Here is a 20,522-nt window from a genome sequence, read left to right on the forward strand (position 1 = left end):
TTGAAATACAAACCTAATAGTGTTACAGTCTTTCCTCACACTATCAGGTTCACTTATCATGGTTTCACTGTATTATGGGTTTTTCAAAAAAATATATCAAATTCTATATCATGGGGTTTTTGCTATATCATGGGATTTTTGCAGTTCAATATCATACTTTACACAGTGAACATGAATAATGCCTCTACTGCTTGAACAAGTTTACCAGTGTTAGATTGTACATAGCACACACTATAGGCTGATGGAAGGAAAGGTAACCAACCACAGTGCTGTGTTCTGTATCCTGGGCTCTGGATTGGCTCAGTGACTTTATCATTGGTCTGTTTTCTCTCCTGCTACTTTGTTGATTTTCACCTATGGCAGGGGTCTCTGGTATGTTGTAAAGATAATTTTAGGGTTGTGACTTAAAGATCTAGAGTTAATTGGTCACCAGGGAAAATCCCAAATAAAATACCCAAATCAGTCTGGAAATTTATGGTAATTTAATTAATAAAGAGGGAGGGAATTTAAGGAGAAAGGAGGGAAGAAAATATAGGATTTCTCTTACCTGGCCTATGCCAGGGGGTATTTAAAATCCCCACCTCTAGGACTCTGAAGATGAGAGGCTTCTAAGAGGATAAAGTTGGAAAGTAAAGGAGGAAAATTCAACCAGAAACTCACCACCAAACCAGACAATAGCTTGTAGCCACGCTAAGATGCCAAAAGGCTAGCATGCTGCTCTCAGTTAACCACCAATCAGGGAAAGAGAGCGTTCTGATAGACAAAAAATTCCAAATATATAGACCTCTCACCCTTGTGTTTCTTCCTCTAAATTTTCACATCTACCAATCACATCAAAGACTTTCTCTAGGACTGCCCATACTTTTATTTTAGTTCTCATCTTCTTTGATTATATCTTTTGAGTTACTTAACACTTCTTTGTTAAATTCACCTTTTGTTAGTTACTTGACCATTTTGTAATTAATTTAACCTCTATAGTTACTTAACATCTTTTTTTGTATTAAGATACTTAACCTTTTTGTGATTAATTTAACCATTATAGTTACTTAACACCATGTTGTATTAAGACCTAAAAATTGACTTAGCTTAAATTTCTAGCTTCACTATAAGGTGAGAACTAAGTACCTTCATTGTTCAATCAGGAGATTACAATTTTATCTTCCCCTAAAGTATGGTCTAATTAGGGTGGAGTAATTTTAAAGTTCACAATCACCCCTGGTGATCATTGGGAAACTAGTCTCCCCATTGATCATTTAACATAATCATCTTGTAGTCTTAAAGCACTTCTAAATACAGATGTATACAATATTCAGTTTCTAAGAGGAAATTATGATAGTTAGATAAAAGAGGAAAATAGAAGAAAGACAGAAAGCAAAACCAATGTTTGCTGGGCACATTGAAAATACCCAATTTGGGGGCAGTCCCCTTTTGGCATAAGAGTATACATTCAAATAAATATTCAATCATACTTCAGTCAATCAATCACACCCACAGTTCATTTTTGATCTTCTTGATATAGTGTAGGTTTTTCTAGCATCTTTTTGCAACAGTTCATTCTCTGGTTTTAGGAGGTAGCAAGCTTCTTCCTTGAAGATCTTTCTCGAACAAAATTTCAAAATCTTGGATTTTTATTAAAATACAATCCCCCCCTGAAGTGGGTGTTAAATAATAACCAGTTAAGCTCAGGATGCAATGTTGAGTTATGGGGGTGTATGAGTCAATTATCAAAAGAGGAGAAAAACAACCAAAAACATAAGGAAAGGGGAAAATGGAAAGAAAAATGAAAAAAAAAATCAAAATAGGCCCTTATTTGGGTTTAATAAATTTCTAACCAGCCCTTGTATAGGTCCAATTTAAAGTAGTTTCTATCCCACAAGTCTGTAGGACAGAATGCAGTAATATTTCACTTAACCATTTGCAGCCAAGACTACAGGAAGTTGCCATACTATAAGAAGTAAAGGAACTAGAATTTTATTTTGATAGGGAAGTGTCATTCCCTGGTCTTATTTTTGTCATTCTCAGGGATATGGGGTGCCAGGATGATAGTCAAACTTTGGTACTTGTCTGAGTACTTCACAAAAAGTATAGATATAAGGAAGTCCTACAACTTAACATATGTCAAGTGTCTCAACCTCAAGTTTCACACTAGTTGTTGTGTTTTTTTAACCTGTGTGCTCTTTTTGGCACTATTCAGGTTGTCTGTGTTCCTTGTTTTTTATCCCATTTCCTAGAATCAGACACAAACATTAATCACAGTCCCATAACATTTTATCAATAATTGGCAGGTTCCCACAGTTTAAAGCTTTGGGGTATGCATTGATATTATAGCAATAGTAATGTATATGCAGGGGAGAAAGATTTAGTCTGTATAGGTGGATGTCCAAAAAGCATCTCAAATGGTGAGATGTGTAGGTCTCCTCTAGGCTTACTTCTAAGATAAAATATGGCCAGAGGGAGAATTTCAGACCATTTTAAATGTGTCTCAGTGCATAATTTGCCAACAATAGTTTTAAGTTCTTTGTTCATTCTTTCAATTTGGCTTGAGCTCTGGGGATGATATGGAACATGGAATTTAGGAGTTATCCCCAAGCAAGAATATATCTCATTTAGGACAGAATCAGTAAAATGACTTCCTCTATCTGAATCAATACGTGATGGCAGGCCAAAATGAGGAATACTTTCTTTTAAAAGCACCTTAGGAATAAAAGCCGCTGTGGCTCGGGTCACAGGAAATGTGTCCGGCCATCTGGTCAGTTGATCTACTATGTCTAGACAAAATTTATAATGTCCAGCCTTTGGCATTGTTATGAAATCTATCTTTAGGTGCTCAAAAGGTGTGTAAGACGGAGGATGCCCACCAAAGGCTTGGCCACGAAAGGCAGGAAAAGCAGGCTGTACACACTTTAGAGGCTATAGTAGTTATTCCAGGGGATATCCATACTCTCTTAAACGAATCCATGATGCCCCAGGTGCAAAAGTGACCATTTTTATGAATAGATTGGCAAATTTGGTGATAGAAACTTCTAGGCAGCAGGGGTTTTCCTTCAGATGACACCAATACTCCATTAATCTGTTTTGCTTTGAATTTTTGCTTCCATTTTTCCACTTCCTTTTCATTATAGGAAAGTGATAAATTTAAGTCATCAGTGGTTGTTAATGTTAAAATTAATTCAGGCTCTTCTCTGGCTGCTAGCTTTGCAGCATCATTTGCTCAATCATTTCCCCTAGAGAAAAGATCAGTGCCACCTGTATAGGCAGAGCAATGAACTACAGTTAGGGCTTCAGGCAGCTGGAGAGCAGAAAGAACTTCATTAATAATTTCTGCATTAGCTATAGATTTTCCAGCTGAGGTTAAAAATCCTCTCTGCAGCCATAGCATCCTGACTGAGTGACAAATGCCAAAAGCATATCTAGAATCAGTATAAATTGTTGCCTTTTTATACTTGGCAATTATACAAGCATGTTTCAGAGCTATGAGTTCTGTCCCTTGAGCGCTAATATTAGAGGGCAGTTAAGCTGACCACTCAGTGCAAATTCTGTGACTACAGCAGCTCCAGTGTAGTGTATGCTATCCCTCATAAAAGAGGAACCATCAGTAAATAAGACCAGATATGAATTGTCTAAGGGAGTGTCCAAGAGAATATCTTGAGGCTTTTCTGCCATGGACACTAGTGTTTCACAACTGTGTAATGGTTCTCATAAAGTTGGTAAATCTGGAGGCAAGGTGGCAGGGTAAAAGTTTGTACAGTGTTTCAAGGTAATGTTTTTGCTATTTAATAAGGTTATTTTATACCTTATAATTCGCTGATTCGAGAATGCCTGTGTTCTATGCCTTAGCAACAATGCTTCTACATCATGTGGGAACATAATTGTTAATGGGCATCCCGATACTAGATCAAAAATTTTTGTCACTACTAAGGCTGTAGCAGCTGCTCCTCTAAGACATGGTGGTACTCCTGATGCTACTGGGTACAGTTGGGCAGAATAATAAGAAATTGGGTGTTGTAACTCCCATTATAGGTGAGGAACCACTGTATTATTGGATCAAAAGGTATGCACAGTTTGATGGACCTTTGTGCATACTTCCAAATCACTCTCCAGAATGGTTTTTAACATTTCATAGCTCAACAACAGTGTATCAGTGCCCCTAATTTTTCCATATCCATTTTTACATTTATCATTATCCTATTTTATCATATTAGCCAGTCTGTCATGTGTCAGGTGGTACTTAAGAATTTTTTCAATATGAATTTTTCTAAATAATAATGATATGGAGCATTTTATATGCCTAAATATATTTTTAATTTCCTCATCTGAAAATTTTCTGTTCATATCCTTTGACCATTGGAAAATTAGAGAACTCTTTGTATTCATATAAATTTGACTCACTCATCTATATATTTGAGAAATAAGATCTTTGTCCAAAAAAACTTGTGATTAGGTAGAATTTTGATTTTTATCATATTGTTTCAGTATTCATCAGCAATTAATATTTTTCAAATGTTTAGATTTGACTTTATTTATGTGAAAAGTATTTTATTGTTGTGATTATATAGTTTCTGGTTTTATTTTGGCAGGTGGACTTCCAGATATTTTATATTGTCTAGTTATTTTAAATGGGATTTCTCTTTCTATGTCTTGCTGTTGGATGTAATATTTATTTGGAAAGATGGGGAGGATATGAAGAACAGGGGATAATAGAAGATTTATAGTAGTGTATGGAGGAGTTGAGGGTAGAGAAGGAATATTGCTCGGTGAGGCAAAGGAGAGAGATGCCTCCTGCCAAGAGGCAGCAGCAGGGATCAGATAAGGAAATATTGTCTTTGAATGATTGAACTGATGTTCAGCTCCCTCTTTGCTCAGGAAAGATAGTCCACTAATCTGACTGCAAATTAAAATAAGATAAAGTTTAATAATGAGTTTGGATTGGAAAGGTATCAGGAAAGAGGGGTGAGGGATGTCCCTAAATAAGTTTGGAATCTTCCTCAGCTTTGGAGCTGAGGTCAGGCCTCACACGCTGATGGAGGGTTTCTCCCACTCCTGTCCTCTGTGCTAGTTTTGTCAATTTCAGAATCTTAGCAGTAGACAGAAAGCAATAAGAACAGTTCTAACTTTCAGAGCTGTTTGGGCCTGTGTCTTTGGGCTGAAGCAAGTAGAGGTACTCCACTCCAGACTGGGCTGAACAAGCTCCTCCCACCTCCAACATCAGGAAGGAAGACCAGCCGGCAGTAAGGAAGTGCTAGTCACAAGACCCAACTGTCACTCCCAGTTGCTCCTTCCCCTACCAACTGTCAGTCTTGACAATTTCTTCTCTCTATTATTCCCACTGTTGCTTGTTCCAACACAATGGCAGAAAGTTCAGAACTGGTTCTTGTTTCCTTTCCATGTGTACTTTATTTGTAGTACAGATAAATGCTGATAATTTATGAGTTTATTTTATATCCTGAAATGTTGCTGAAGTTGTTAATTGTTAGGATTAGCTTTGGGGGGGTATTTTTTAGAATTCTCCATTATATGATCTATATAGTTGTATTTCCTCATTGCCTATTTCAAATCCTTCAATGTATTCTTCTCTTTTTGTTACAGCTAATAGTTCTGGTACAATATTTCATAGTAGTGGTGATTATGGACAATTTACTCCTTATCTTCTATGGGAGGCTTCTAGTTTATCTCCACTGTAATTAATATTGTATGATAATTTTAGGCAGCTATTTTTTTTTAATTTTGAGAAATGTTCCATTTATTCCAAAGTCCTCTAGTTTTTTCAAAAGAATGGATGTCAATTTTTTAAGCTTTATCTGAATCTATTCAGATAATCATATCATTTTATTGCTTTTTAAAATTTTTATGTGGTCATTTATGTTTTCCTAATATTGATCCCTTCCTGCATTTGTGATATAAAATCCACCTGGACATAGTGTATAAACTTTGTGATATATTACTGAAATTTGGACCTCATTTGATTGATAGAATAATGACAAAGAAAGGCTATCACATCAAAGATGAAATATTAAGACTGATTGAGGCACCTGGATTGTTAATTAAATGAAGAGAAGAACTTCAAGCAAATTGCCATAAATGTTTTTTCATGTACTATAATAAATGTTATTAGGAGAGTAAAGAAAACCTGATTAAGTTATCAAAATTATAGACCTTTGTTCTATATTTTCTTCTGTCAAAGCTATGTCTTCAAAATGGTATAATAACAAATTACATTTCATTAACTATTGCACCATCATCATTTGGGTATGTAGTGGAGCCATATGTTTAAGCAGTCATTTATTAAAATGAATGTATAGTATATTCAGAGAAGTAAATAGTTTAGGTGAAACTTTTTTTTCTTTTTTAGTTCCAGTAATTTAAGGAGATGTTATTTGAGAAATTGTTAGCAATGTGTACAGTTTTTCATATTTAACCTTGGAAGAGGAGAAGCAGGGAAAGGCAGGGAATTTTAATTAGTTTTTTTTAAACCCTTACCTTCCGTCTTGGAGTCAATACTGTGTATTGGCTCCAAGGCAAAAGAGTGGTAAGGTTTAGGCAATGGGGGGTCAAGTGACTTACCCAGAGTCACACAGCTTAATTAGTTTTAATAGAAAATTATGAACCCAATGCTCTATTTGTTATTTTTATATTATCTGGAAAGGAAGAAAATAAGGCACAATGATAAGAGAAATAATAATAGCTAACATTAAATATAATGCTTTAAGGTACAAAAACTCAATAATTTGTTAATATCTCATTTGACCCTCACAACAGCTCTGATATATTTGTTGTTATCCCAATTTTACAGATGAGGAAACATTTATGATCACTTGGAATATGTCTCATATTCCATTCTTTGATTAACTCATCTATCAGCATAGCTGCAAGGTATAAATGTGTCTTATTCTGTGAAATCTCAGAGTAGGAACAAGAATCTGCCTGAATTCAAGATGCAAGGTTCAAGGGTCTGGACAACCTAGGGATTTGCTGAAACACTTGTATGAATTTAATTCTTTTGCAAAAAATACATAATGAGTTTACCAGTTTGATTATAATTTAGCCAAACATCAAATACAAGATACTTGCTTTGATACTTCAATGATTTGGTGGATCCTTGGTCAAACAATGCAAATGATTTGAGCCAACCTGTGACTTCATCTGTATAAAGTTCTTCAGTGAAGAACTAAATCTATGGATGCAAGCTAGCCCCTGCTCTTCAATTTAGGGCCACAGAGAATGCCCTGGTATTCTTATTTGCCCAGGGTCACATAGTCAATAGATGCCAAAGACAGGAATTGAGCTTCTAATGGCCCAAAATTTAAGACTGGTTTTCTCTATACTATACCATACTGCCTTGATATCAATGTGGCTATTCTCTCAAATAATAGAAATCACAATCCATTCATCTATTTTTACCCTGTATAATTTTCATTATCATAACTCTACCTTGGATAATATGTCCTAGAGGACAGAGGTCTTTATAACTTTTAATACATCCTCATTACTTAAATCATTCAGGTTAGTCTTCTATAATTCCTCATTCTTACTAAATAATGTTTGAGTTTTTTTTTTCCAGGTAGGCATTATTCAAATTATATCTTTAAACTACATCTTGTTCACAAGTTATTGTGGGTGATACACTTCTTTATGTATCTGCTTTGTTTCCCTCTTTTGTTCTTTGAATCACCTGCAGTTCAAGTTTTATCTAGTTTGCTCTATTCCATGATTTGCAGCCATACAAATCAACTGAACGAATATTGGTTTTGTAAAGATTATTGATGATGCTAGGGACTAACTGGGTTTGTAAAAACATAACAAGTAAAATCTAACAGTTTCTTTCTTCTTTTCAATTTATATTAAGTTTATTATATATCTATAAGGCCTGAGGATACTATATATGTGATATATGTACTCAGGAATATACTCAAAGGATTACATTTCCAAATGGATGTCATAATGTGGATTATAGTTTTGCTTAGTCTTCTTTGTTTTTACCTGAATAAAGTACCATGATGATCTCTGTTGAAAGGTTAGGCATGTCATTGATTTGGGAAATTAATAGGTTGTGGTTTAAAGAGAAGAGTAAAAGGATCATAGATTTAGAGTTAGAAAAGACATTAGTGGTCATCTGGCCCAAATGTTTATTTAAGAACTAGATAAGAAATCTAAGCAATTTTCAGTAACTTATCTTTTTTTACAGAAAATTATAGATTGTTTATATGAATTATATCTCATACTACAGTTCCCAATTAATGTATATAAAAGATATTTAACATCTTAATATCTATCTAAATTATTGAATTAAATAAACAAGCAAAGGTGTAAAAGAGTTGTGGGAATGTGTTAGGCATCTAATAGAATCAATTCATCAATTAAAAGCAAATGAATTAATTTATTTGTTAATCAAGTTGGGAAAGAGAGAAAAGCTATAAGACAGTGGGTTAAACCAATTGTATAGTATTAGAAGAAAGAATTAGCAACATTTCTATACCCATGCAATTCAGTAAAGGAGATTGTGTAATAAAGGCACCCAATAAATGCTTTGAGATTTAAGCTTTGAGACTGGATCTCTTTGAGGTGCCAGTCCCTGGATCTGCAAGTAGAGGGAAGAAAAGGGTAAGAGGAAAGAGATGAAGTACTGAGCTCAGAGGATATGTTACACATTTCTACATGCATACATTGACCTCATTGAAGAACAATGGATTCAGCCAGGAATGGAGAGAGAATAAAATAAGATAGTGTGGAAAGAGCAGATCCAGGGACTTTAAATTCTTTGGGATTGAGAAAAATGTAATTTCAGGGCTCAACAAGACTCCAAAATTTAAGATGAAACATTGAGTTACAAAAACTTCAAGGTAACATGAATAATTCACAACATCTAGAAAAGGACATCTATCCAACCAGGTTCTGTGATTTATACCCATGCTACCTGGGCTTTCTAAGTTTGAATCCAGTTTTCCCTTCTCAATAAATATTCTTTTCTAATACTTAATTGATATCAATTGATTAAATGAGATAGGGGAAACATTAACTGTGTATGGGGACAAATAGACACAATAATAGGAATTCCAACTGCCCTTATGTAAGAAAATTGCTGCATTTATATAACTGTGTTGCCTGTGAATATAGAGGAATTCAAGTCTTCATTTAGAGTTGGGAAATGGAAAAAATGTAGTGAAAAATAAAAAGGAGAAAAATATTCCAGGTATTATAAAGATATAATTTTATTATAATAGTGTTTTAAATATACAAATTAAAAATGGAATAGTTGAACCAACTGGATATATTTAGTGGTTTTAATTTATTCCATATTCACTAGTCAGATACTGAATTTTTTAAATATTAGCTGTGTAATAATAGTCAGATCATTTATGTTGTAAGTGTTTCTGGCACTTTTTTGAAGAATAGAAGTTACAGACCAGTGCCAATTTGAATATTCCCTACTTTTGTGTTTAAATAGGTATATCAATATATTGATATTGGAAAAAATACATAATTCCTAAAACAAACTGGTAAATGTCCCTGTCCCACAAGTATACACATTTAGATGTGGCATTAACCAACAGATAACTAGTCACTTGGTCAGGAAGACTTTTGTTTAAGTCCTGTCTCTGCCATGATCTGGTCAAGTGAACATGGGGAAGTCAGCCCACATTTGAGTGTGCCAGGCAACTCTCTAACACTAGAAGTTAGGGGGGAAAGACATTAACTTTAGGTAGAAACATTTTCAAACTCAGAATTCACTATGCCAATGAACAGGTCTGTTAAAAAAAAGATCAATAGACAAAATACAGATCTATGACATATGGTTGTATATGTTCATGTATGTGTGTATATGTGTTGAAAGTCTTGGAAATCTATTAAGGTGTCATCAATCTATTATCTTTTTAAATTCACCACCTGAAATGCCATTTGCTTGCTGTAATTATCAATCAAATCCATTTCTATTCTAAATTTCCCTTTTTATTGTCAAGCATACTGACATCCTCCTAGTCACACAGATTTAGATCAGTGTTATTCTTGACTCTTCACTTTCAGTTGTCATATATATCCAATAACTTACCAAGTCCTGTTATTTTTACAACTGAAAAAATTCTTGTATACATCTTTTACTCTTTCACAAAATCAACATCCAAGATCAAGCCCACATTTTTTTCTTGTCTTCACTATCCAGTAGTGAATAGTCTACCTAGAATTTCTTCTCATCCCACTCTATGATCTGCAGTTACTGCCAAAGTGATTTCCCCACTATGTTAAAGCATAGTTTTAACTACCTCACTTCCTCCCCCCTGCCCCAGGCAATTGACAATGACTCCCCAGTCCCCATAGGATCAAAAATCAATTGTCTTTAATTGGCATTTAAAGTGTCACAACTTGACACCTTTCAGTTTTTCAAGTCTAGGCTTCCTTCACATAACTCCCTTTCATTCACTTCAAATTGTTGCCATTCCTCATACAAACTTCAACATGAATCACACCTTTTTTCTGTGACTTGGTATTTTTTCCCATTCCTTAAATGTTTGCCAGCCGAAAGTCTTCTTCATCCTATAATTTAATATTTTAAGAAAATCTAAATATGGAGAAATTGTTTTCTAATGTAATACTGAAAAGTCATGGAGGTGATTTTATTTGAGTAATACATTGATGAAAGAAAAATAATCTAAATATACAGAGAGCTGAAGAAGGAAAGTTCTGGACTTGGAAATGATCTTTTTATGGGGGAAAGAGTGCTACTAGTCCTAAAGTTGGGAAGTTGAGAATTTAAATCCAGTCTTGTATAACTGAATGCCCCTGAACAAGTTACTTAAATCTTATTTGCCTCATTTTCCTCACCTGTAAAATTGACATAATAATAGCATTTGTGACGAAGTGTTGTTGAGAAGATGAAATGAAATAATGCTCATGAGCTTTGCAAATCTTAAAGTGTTATATAAATATTAGCTATTATTATTATTTATATGCAAAAAAGATGGATAACATAATTAAAGCATCAAAGATACATAATTGGAAAGGAATTTTGAAATTATGTATTCTAAGACCTTTACTTTATAGAGGAGAAAGCTGATATCAATATCAGTTAAGTCATCTACAAAGTTAAACAGGTAGTAAATATCAGAGGCATTATTTGAAATTTGATCTTTTAACCCAAATATAATGACATTTTCAACTATAACATGCTGCTTTTAGAATATTGGACAGGAACTTAGAGCAGCTAATAATCTACCCTGGGAGCATTATGGTTCTTGGAGGGGAAAGGAATGAGATAAGCCTGAAAAAGTTAATGGGAATTCAATCATTAGGAGTCCTAAATGCAAGACTAAATAAAAAGTTTGGCTTTGTTTTTTCAGACTATGCATAGCCACTGAAGATTTTTGAAGAAGAGATTGATATGGCCATGTCTGTGTTTCAGTAATATTATATACAAGCTATATAAAAAATAGGTTAGATAGAAGACTTAAGTTAAGAAAGTCAATTATAATCATGTTAGAATAAGAGAAGAGTGGGCTAGATCTGAATTCAGCTTCAGAAGTATATATATATATATATATACATACATATATATACATATATACACATATATATATATATACATACATATATATACATATATACACATATATATAAGATAGATTAAATATATGTGTTTTAATGAAAGTAAATATGTAATAATTAAAATGGTGCACATAATATTTAGAAATTGGTTTTGTTAAATAATATTAGTAAAAAATTGGTATGGTAGCTGTTTATAAAATTAACTCTTAAGACATGAGGATGATAGTGGCTTTTAACAACTTAATTTAATATAAAGATAGTATAAGAAAGAAATAAGGAAGGAAGGAAGGAAGGAAGTAGAAAATTTATTTCCTAGTCTACCATTCTAAAGTCTGATCCATAGAATTTCAGATTGCTCCCCAACAAGGTTCTGTTCTTTTCTTGGAAGTTCCATAGTCTCTTTGGAGCAAGAGTCTTACAAGACTACAAGGTTGTCTTCCACCTGAGCCAGCAACGTTGAATGGAGTAGAAGAATCAATCCCAGAAAACTCATGCCAAGGATCCCATATTGTCTATGATCTCATCTTTTATAGCCCTTTTCTCCCCATCATTTCCTGTCTCTCTGAGCTAGTCTATCACATCTCAGGAACCAATCAAAATCTCTCTTCCCTGGACCTGTAACCCAGATCATGTTCCTAGAGCTCTTAACCTGTGACCTCTGTTTGGATTATTCCTGCCATCCTAATGGGATGGGTCAGATGAGAAGAAAGTTAATGATCCTGGGAGTAAGGGGTTACCTTTACACACATGCAAGAAATATTACAAGGTTTAGAATCAACAAGGCATGATATTTTTCTTGGGCCAAGGTGGCAAAAGTCAGAAATGAGCTATATTTTCACCCTGACTGGAAGATGATAGTAATATTAATAGAAATATTACCTAGGAAAGAGAGAATTAAGCTTGGGATAAATTGTGTTTTGGATCTACCAAACATTCAAATGATGCCTAGAAGCAACTGGAGATGTATAAATAGTGATCACAAGAGAAACTGTTAGGGGACAAAAAAATTTGGGTTAGTAAATAAGGCCAGTAAAAAGAAAGTTAATTAGATATATGCATATATGTGCATATATAGATATTTACATATCATATTTCCACACTCTTAACAAAAAAAGCTGTGTTAAAGGTTTTTGAGGATTTAGAGGATAGACGGATTTGCCAAGGCAAATAATTTTTTTAAAACATCCTAATTTCAGTTTTGTAATTTCCTTCTATATAGTTAACCATGGCTGACTAAGCAAACCTGATTACATTTGTAAGAAATTCATTGAAAATGTCTTGACATTTATACATTTCCTATTGACATTAACATTGTTAAATTGACTAGAAAGGGCATTCTTTTCCAGGGTTTCAGAAATGTAAAGGTGAGACTCCTAAGGAAGAAAGTCTCATTTCCATAGTTTCATCTTCTCTTTCCCCAGAGTTCAATTCTGTTGCCACCAGGTACTGCAAAAATATTTCCCTAATTGAAAAACATTTGTTTGAAAGTCCTTTTAAAAGGCATCAAATACTTTATAATGCTGAAAAAAGTAAAACTAAGTTTCTTTTCATTGCATTTTTATCTGAAGTATGTCTTTTATGCTGATAATAATGTTAAGAACTGGGTGTGATAAGTATTTGAAAGCATTAGATATATTTAAATAAGCCATCAAATGTAAATAAGATTTAACTATTGAATGACTCAAAAGTATTTTGAAAACTTATTAAAAAATTTGTTTCAGCTTATATAAGTCTTTCTAGTTAGATTGTGAATTTAATTATATTACATAATTATTTTAGCACCCTGAAAGGGCAGAACCAGAATATCTACTTAATTTGCACAACATTGAAGATATTAGTTTTTGCATGATCCTTTTTAAATCCTTATTATTATCCACAAAGTCATAGCTTCTCCTAGATGGGCCTTTAAAGTATCATGAAAACTGGGGGTATGTACAAGGCAAAGAAACTATGGACAAAGAGCACAAACTGGGAATGATAGATTTGCTGGCAAAGATGAAGTGGGATCCATTTGTTGCTGTCAATAAAAGCATTGTGAAAGCAAGAGGGTAATGATGGTGATTGATGATTCCATTCTGATCATTTCAAAATAATTCTCTTTGATTCTAAGTTTACTGATCTCACATTTTTGCATATCTTTATTAGCATTCAACCAAACTGATTCAGTCTGAAATCCATACTCCTTTTGCCAGGCTTGACACTTGACACATAGGCATGGGTTAGAACTAAATATAAGACTGTCCAAAAAGAATATTCTGTGTATAAAGTGGAATGTCTTTCTAAAAATTTTATAGATAGATAATATATATATAATATGACATATTATATATTATAATGTATATTGATTTTAGCTAATCTCTGGAATTTAGCATTTCCTTCACTTATCAATATAGACAACAAAACATTATTCTAAGCAGGGAAAATTGCTTCATGAGAATACTAAAAGAAAATAGGACTCAAAAGAGGAAAAGAAATGTTAATAACCACTGATATAAGAGAAAGTGTTTGCTTTTCCTTTTCAATATATTATTTTCTTGTTGCTATTCTTTTGAAGTAGCATCCCATAATGAAAAGAAGATTGCATTTAAATTCAGAAATTCTGGTCTAAAGTCCAAGAACTGTTTCTTATTACTTGTTCCTTAGAGCAACTTTTTTAACTGTAAACCTCAAATTTCCTTAGACTTATAAATGTTGGTAATTTCACCATTGGGATATTTCATACTTGGAAAATTTCTTACTGATAGTCTATTGGAATGGGAACCCCATTGGCATGGGAGGTTCTTTCTCTTCCCTTCTTAAGATTACTTTAGGACAGAAACCCTTTGCTGAACAATGGAAAGGACTTTGACCTATGCTTAAGCATAGAACAGGAATTTCTTTGAGTCTTGATTGATTTTAGAATTGATACAATGGAGATACTTGGAATAAAATCTCCACCCTATTCAGTCCTAATAGGATTGAGTAAGGGCTGCAGCCTAGATCAAAATTTAATTATTCCAATCTCTACCATACTCAAGTTAACAGGATTTAGAAAGGGCTGTAGCAAAGGAGTAAAGATTTAATCATTTGAAAATATGACCTTCAACAGACATGTGCAAAAGCCAGAAACCTCTGGGCGGTCCTCGGTTAAGCTAGAGCCTCCATTGGCACAGGGAAATTGATGAACAGGGATTGGTAGATGGGAGAACTGGGAGGAGGAACTTGGATGGTTTCCTTAAAGATAGGAGGGTCTGGAGACTGGAGGTGGTTGAGGTTTTGGTCGGTGTGGTTCCTGGGCTCTGAGGAGGTTTGCTCTGAAGGAAGCTGAAGGTGGGGGCCTCTGAGACTGTTTCTCCATTTTGGACACGTGAGTAACAGGGACTGATCTCTTTTCTTTGCCCCAGCTATCTAAGGGCTTGGGCCTTTTGGCCCAGCCTAAACAGAAGGGGTATTTAAGCCCTATTCCCTTCTCTCCCTTTCTCTCTCTCTCTCTCTCTAATTCCTTTCTTACTTTTATTGTAATTAAACTCCAAAAAAGGCTGACGGCTGACTTGAGTTTTTCATTTAGGAATTACATAGCTGATTCCTTGGCGAACTTAAATTAATATATATCAGTCTTTTAAAGTGATTCCCTTGTTACATGTGGCTGACCACATGGGAGTCTAAAGAATCCTCTCAATAAAACTTTTAAAATTCCTTGCCTTTTTACTATACCGTCTCACCACTTAGTCCTTTTTTTTTTAACAAAAAACTTGGCTTAAAGACACAGCTGCTAGAACACGTGAGTATAAAAAACTTTTTTCTCTTTTCTCCTTAAGTTAAATTGGAATCAGCAGTTTTTTTCTTTTTCTTCCCTTTAATCTTAAGGGACAGCTGGGTAGCTCAGCGGATTGAGAGCCAGCCCTAGAGGCAGAAGGTCCTGGGTTCAAATCGGACCTCAGATACTTCCCAGCTGTGTGACTCTGATAGACAGAAAACAGCTGTTTTAAATCTCAGCAACAGGACTCTAAAGTCCTGGCTGGAAGAACTGTTTCTAAATATCCTTTCCCTTAAGGAACAACTTCCTGGATTAGAAAAAAAAAAACCCTGTGGAAAGTTTGTTGCTTTGCCCTGCTCATCACGTGTTTTGTGAAATTACAAAATATATATATATATATATATATATATATATATATATATATATATATATATATATATATATATATAAATGAGTACTACATTATTTGACAATTATATGGCAGCTGAAGAAGTAGGGGCATTGAGGAATGAAGGATACCTCCAAATTTTTATATTAATAGGTACTGTCATCTTTGTAATCCTCAATACTATATTTAGAGATGAAAAAATAAAAAATATTGAGGATAAAATAAAACAAAATGAGGACAAAATAAAACAAAATGAGGATAAAAGAAAAAAAATGAGGATAAAATAGAAAATATTGAGGATAAAATAGAAAATATTGAGGATAAAATAGGAAATATTGAGAATAAAATAGAAAAACTTGAGGATAAAATAGGAAATATTGAGAATAAAATAGGAAATATTGAGGATAAAATGGGAAATATGGAAGATAAAATAGGAAAAATTGAGGATAAAATGCAAGCCCAATTAGAAGATCTAAAAAGTTTCTTACAGGATCAATTGGCAAACAACCACTCTACCAGAAACAGACCTGTTTCTGAACCTTTGAATGAGGAAATTTCCTTCCCTGAAATAGAGATGGAAAACACCTTCCCTATAGCCCAGTTAACAGACTGCTTCTCTCGTGTAGTGCAAATCTTGTCTGAATTTAATCCCCAAAGCCCTTCCCCTGCAATCCCAGCTTCTCATGTTCTTTCTCCTACAGAAAACCAAATTCCAATGCAAGGGAGATCTTGTCCTCCTAGAGAAACCTGTCCTTGTCAAACTGACCCACAGGTGCAAAATTCAACTAGAGGCCTGTTTCCTCTAAGAGAAGTACCTGAAATAGGACGAAATGGGGATGTGGTGACTTTAAGACATAGGATACCGTTTACTCCCCAAGAAATAAATGAATTTACACGAAATATCCCCACATATGAACAAGATCCTTTTCTAGTAACAAAAAAGATGGGAGACATATTTTTTCAGTATAATCCATCTTACAAGGACGTTGAGAGCTTACTCCAGGCTTTTTTAAGTGAACGTGAAAAAAATAAAATAATTGCTCATGTCAACAAAACCCGGGGGCGTAATGCAGCACATTGGCCATCTCAGGATCCCGAATGGGACTATAATAATCCTGAGGATTATCTACAACTATACCGTTGTAGAGAGGCCATCCTCACGGCCATGAAGGAATGTGCAGACAGTACAGATAAGTGGATGGAACTGGAAAAAATTAAGCAAAAGGACGAAGAAACACCCTCCAGATTTATGGACAGAATTATTGAGTTTGGGGACAGATACTTAGATTGGGACTTAACTAAAGAGAATAGTTTAAGACAAGTTAGAAGAATCTTTGTAAACAATTCTTGCAAGGCAATTAAAAATTATTTTAAAACACAATGCCCAAGATGGTCAGATATGGACCTTGAAGAATTGCGAAAAACAGCTATATATGTTTTAATGGGAAACGAAGAAAAGGAGAAAGAAAATAATGATGACATGGAGGAAATGAAGAAAAAAATAAGATATTTAATAGATAGGATAACTAAATTAGAAAGTGGGCATGATAATGAACCAACGACAATTGCCCCTCTCCAGAAATCCAATTATCAATCCATTACTTGCCACTTCTGTGGGAAGAAGGGCCACAATATGATGGATTGTAGAACCTTTCTTAAGATGTTTGGAAGGAATACACAGTTTAATAATAGTTTTAGAAATAATAACTATAGAAATTATGATAATGGTTATAGAAACCAGAATTCTAGAAATTATAATAATGACTATGGAAATAACTATAATGAATATAGAAATAAGAACTTTAGAAACCAGAATTATAGAAATAGGAATTGGGAAATTAATGAAAATGCTCAAATTGAAGAAAATTTTAATGATAATACTCAACAATATATGAGAAATGGCGCTCGTCCAAAAATTACTCGAGGTACTAATGACCCTCAGAGAGGTGCCCTTCAGGGGGGTGCCCAAGGAATATCCCAAACACAATGATGGTGCCCGGGGGAGGGGCTGGGGCACAGGAATCAGAGGATACAACCTTTGATTTCCCAGACCCTGATGTCCTACTACCCGTTGTCCCTACCCACTGCCCTCCCCATACTAATGAACCCCATGTTACCTTAAAGGTGGGTAACACCTATTATGATTGTCTATTAGACACCAGAGCTTCCTGGTCTGTATTAAAGAGAACACCTGATTTACAATGTTATTCTATTGGCTCAGAGAATGTAATGGGAGTATCAGGAATAACCCAAAGAGTTAAAAGACTTCCTCCTAGAATGGTGTCTGTAGGACCCCCTAGAGGTACAACACTCCTTCCTTTTGATGCCTGACTCCCCTTTAAATTTGCTGGGGAGGGACCTTCTATGCAAACTCAGAGCCACAATAACCTGTTCCCCAGATGGCTCATTATCATTAGAAGTACCAGAGGAATCTTTAAATTTACTCCCTGTACTTCTCTCGGAAAACCAGGAGGCAAAAGAGCCTTCCAATTTTGAAATACCTAAAGATATACCGGAGTCTCTTTGGGCCACATCTTCTTCTGATGTAGGCTTACTTAAATCTGCTGTTCCTGTGCAGATAAAAACTAAATCTAGCCCACCTCCTTCTATCCCTCAGTATCCCCTCTCAAAGGAGGCAATTGAGGGTATTACACCAGTTATTAACTCATTAATAGAACAGGGAATAATAATCCCTTGCAAATCTGAATACAACACGCCCATCCTGCAAATTAAAAAACCAAAAAAAGGGCCCGATGGCAAGCACATCTATAGATTCGTACAGGATCTAAGGGCAGTGAATAATCACGTTATAAAGAGACACTCCGTAGTTTCTAACATACATACTATTATTTCATCTACCCCTAGCACAGCTACATACTTTACAGTAGTAGACTTGTGTTCAGCTTTCTTTTCCATACCAATACATGAAAACTCCAGGCATATTTTTGCTTTCACCTTGGAGGGCTCACAATATACCTGGTGTCGGCTGTCACAGGGTTATATCGAAAGTCCGAGCTTATTTGAGCAAATTTTGAGCCAAGACACAGACAATATAACATTTAAAAATAGCAAATTAATCAAATATGTAGATGATCTACTCTTGGCTTCAACAGATGCAAAAACATGTCAAGAAGATAGCAAACACCTTCTTTTGGAATTGCACAAAAGAGGACATAAAATCTCTAAGGATAAAGTTCAATGGTGTCTCCAAAAAGTAGAATATTTGGGATTCATCTTGACTGCGGGTGCTCGTTATATTTCTCCAAAACGAATTGAGAACATTCAAAAATTGAGTGCTCCTACCACTAAGAAACAGCTGAGAGCAATTTTAGGAGCAACAGGGTTTTGTAGACAATGGATTCCTTGCTATGGGGAAATCACTAAACCCCTTATAGCATTAACAAAGGATTCGGATCCTGAACCCCTCAAATTAGAGCCTGAACACTTGTCAGCTCTATCAGATTTAAAAAAGGCTATCATGTCTGCCCCTGCTCTAGGCATCCCAGATTACAACAAGCCATTTACTTTATATGTGCATGAGTGAAGAGGAGTAGCCTCTGGTGTGTTAACTCAGACTTTGGGACCTTCTCAGCACCCAATTGCTTATTATTCTGCCCAATTAGACCCAGTAGCAGCAGGAGCACCACCATGCCTTAGAGGAGTAGCTGCTACAGCCTTACTAGTAACAAAAACCGTTGATTTAGTATTGGGATGTCCATTAACAAAAATGTGCCCACATGAGATTGAAGCATTATTGGTAAAACATAGAACACAGGCATTCTCGGATCAGAGAATTACAAGGTATGAAATAACCTTATTAAATAGTGAAAATATTACCTTGAAACGCTGTTCAACTCTTAACCCTGCCACCTTGCTTCCAGATTTACCTACTTCAGGAGAACCATTACATAACTGTGAAACATTAGTGTCCATGGCAGAAAAGCCTCGAGATAATCTCTTGGACACTCCCTTAGACAATGCAGATCTGATTTTATTTACCGATGGTTCCTCTTTTATGAGGGATGGCACATGTTACACTGGAGCTGCCGTAGTCTCAGAATTTGCCACTGAATGGTCAGCTTCACTACCTTCTAACATTAGCGCTCAAGGAGCAGAACTCATAGCTCTAAAACAAGCTTGTATAATTGCCAAGGATAAAAAGGCAACAATTTATACGGATTCTAGATATGCTTTCGGCATTTGTCACTCAGTTGGGATGCTATGGCTCCAAAGAGGATTTTTAATCTCAGCTGGAAAATCCATAGCTAATGCAGAAATTATTAATGAAGTTCTTTCTGCTCTCAAACTGCCTAAAGCCCTAGCTGTAGTTCATTGCTCTGCCCATACAGGTAGCTCTGACCCTGTCTCTAGAGGAAATGACCGAGCAGATGCCGCTGCAAAACTAGCAGCCATAGAAGGACCTGGATTAATTTTAACATTAACAACCACTGATAATTTAAATTTATCACTCTCCTATAATGAAAAGGAAGTGGAAAAATGGAAACAAAAATTTAAAGCAAAACAAATTAATGGAGTATGGGTGTCATCTGAAGGAAAACCCCTGCTCCCTAGAAGTTTCTATAACCAAATTTGCCAATCTATTCATAAAAATGGTCATTTTGGCACCCAGGGCATCGTGGACTCTGTCAAGAGAGTATGGATAGCCCCTGGTATAACTACTGTAGCCTCTAAAGTATGTTCAGCCTGTCCTATTTGCCAGGCATATAACCAACATGCATATCATGGAAAAGCCTTTGGGGGACGTCCTCTGGCTTACACACCTTTTGAACATCTACAGATAGATTTCATTACAATGCCAAAGGCTGGATGTTATAAATTTTGTCTAGTAATTGTAGATCAACT

This window comes from Monodelphis domestica, chromosome 3 (genome assembly GCF_027887165.1).
Source record: "Monodelphis domestica isolate mMonDom1 chromosome 3, mMonDom1.pri, whole genome shotgun sequence".
Taxonomy (NCBI): domain Eukaryota; kingdom Metazoa; phylum Chordata; class Mammalia; order Didelphimorphia; family Didelphidae; genus Monodelphis; species Monodelphis domestica.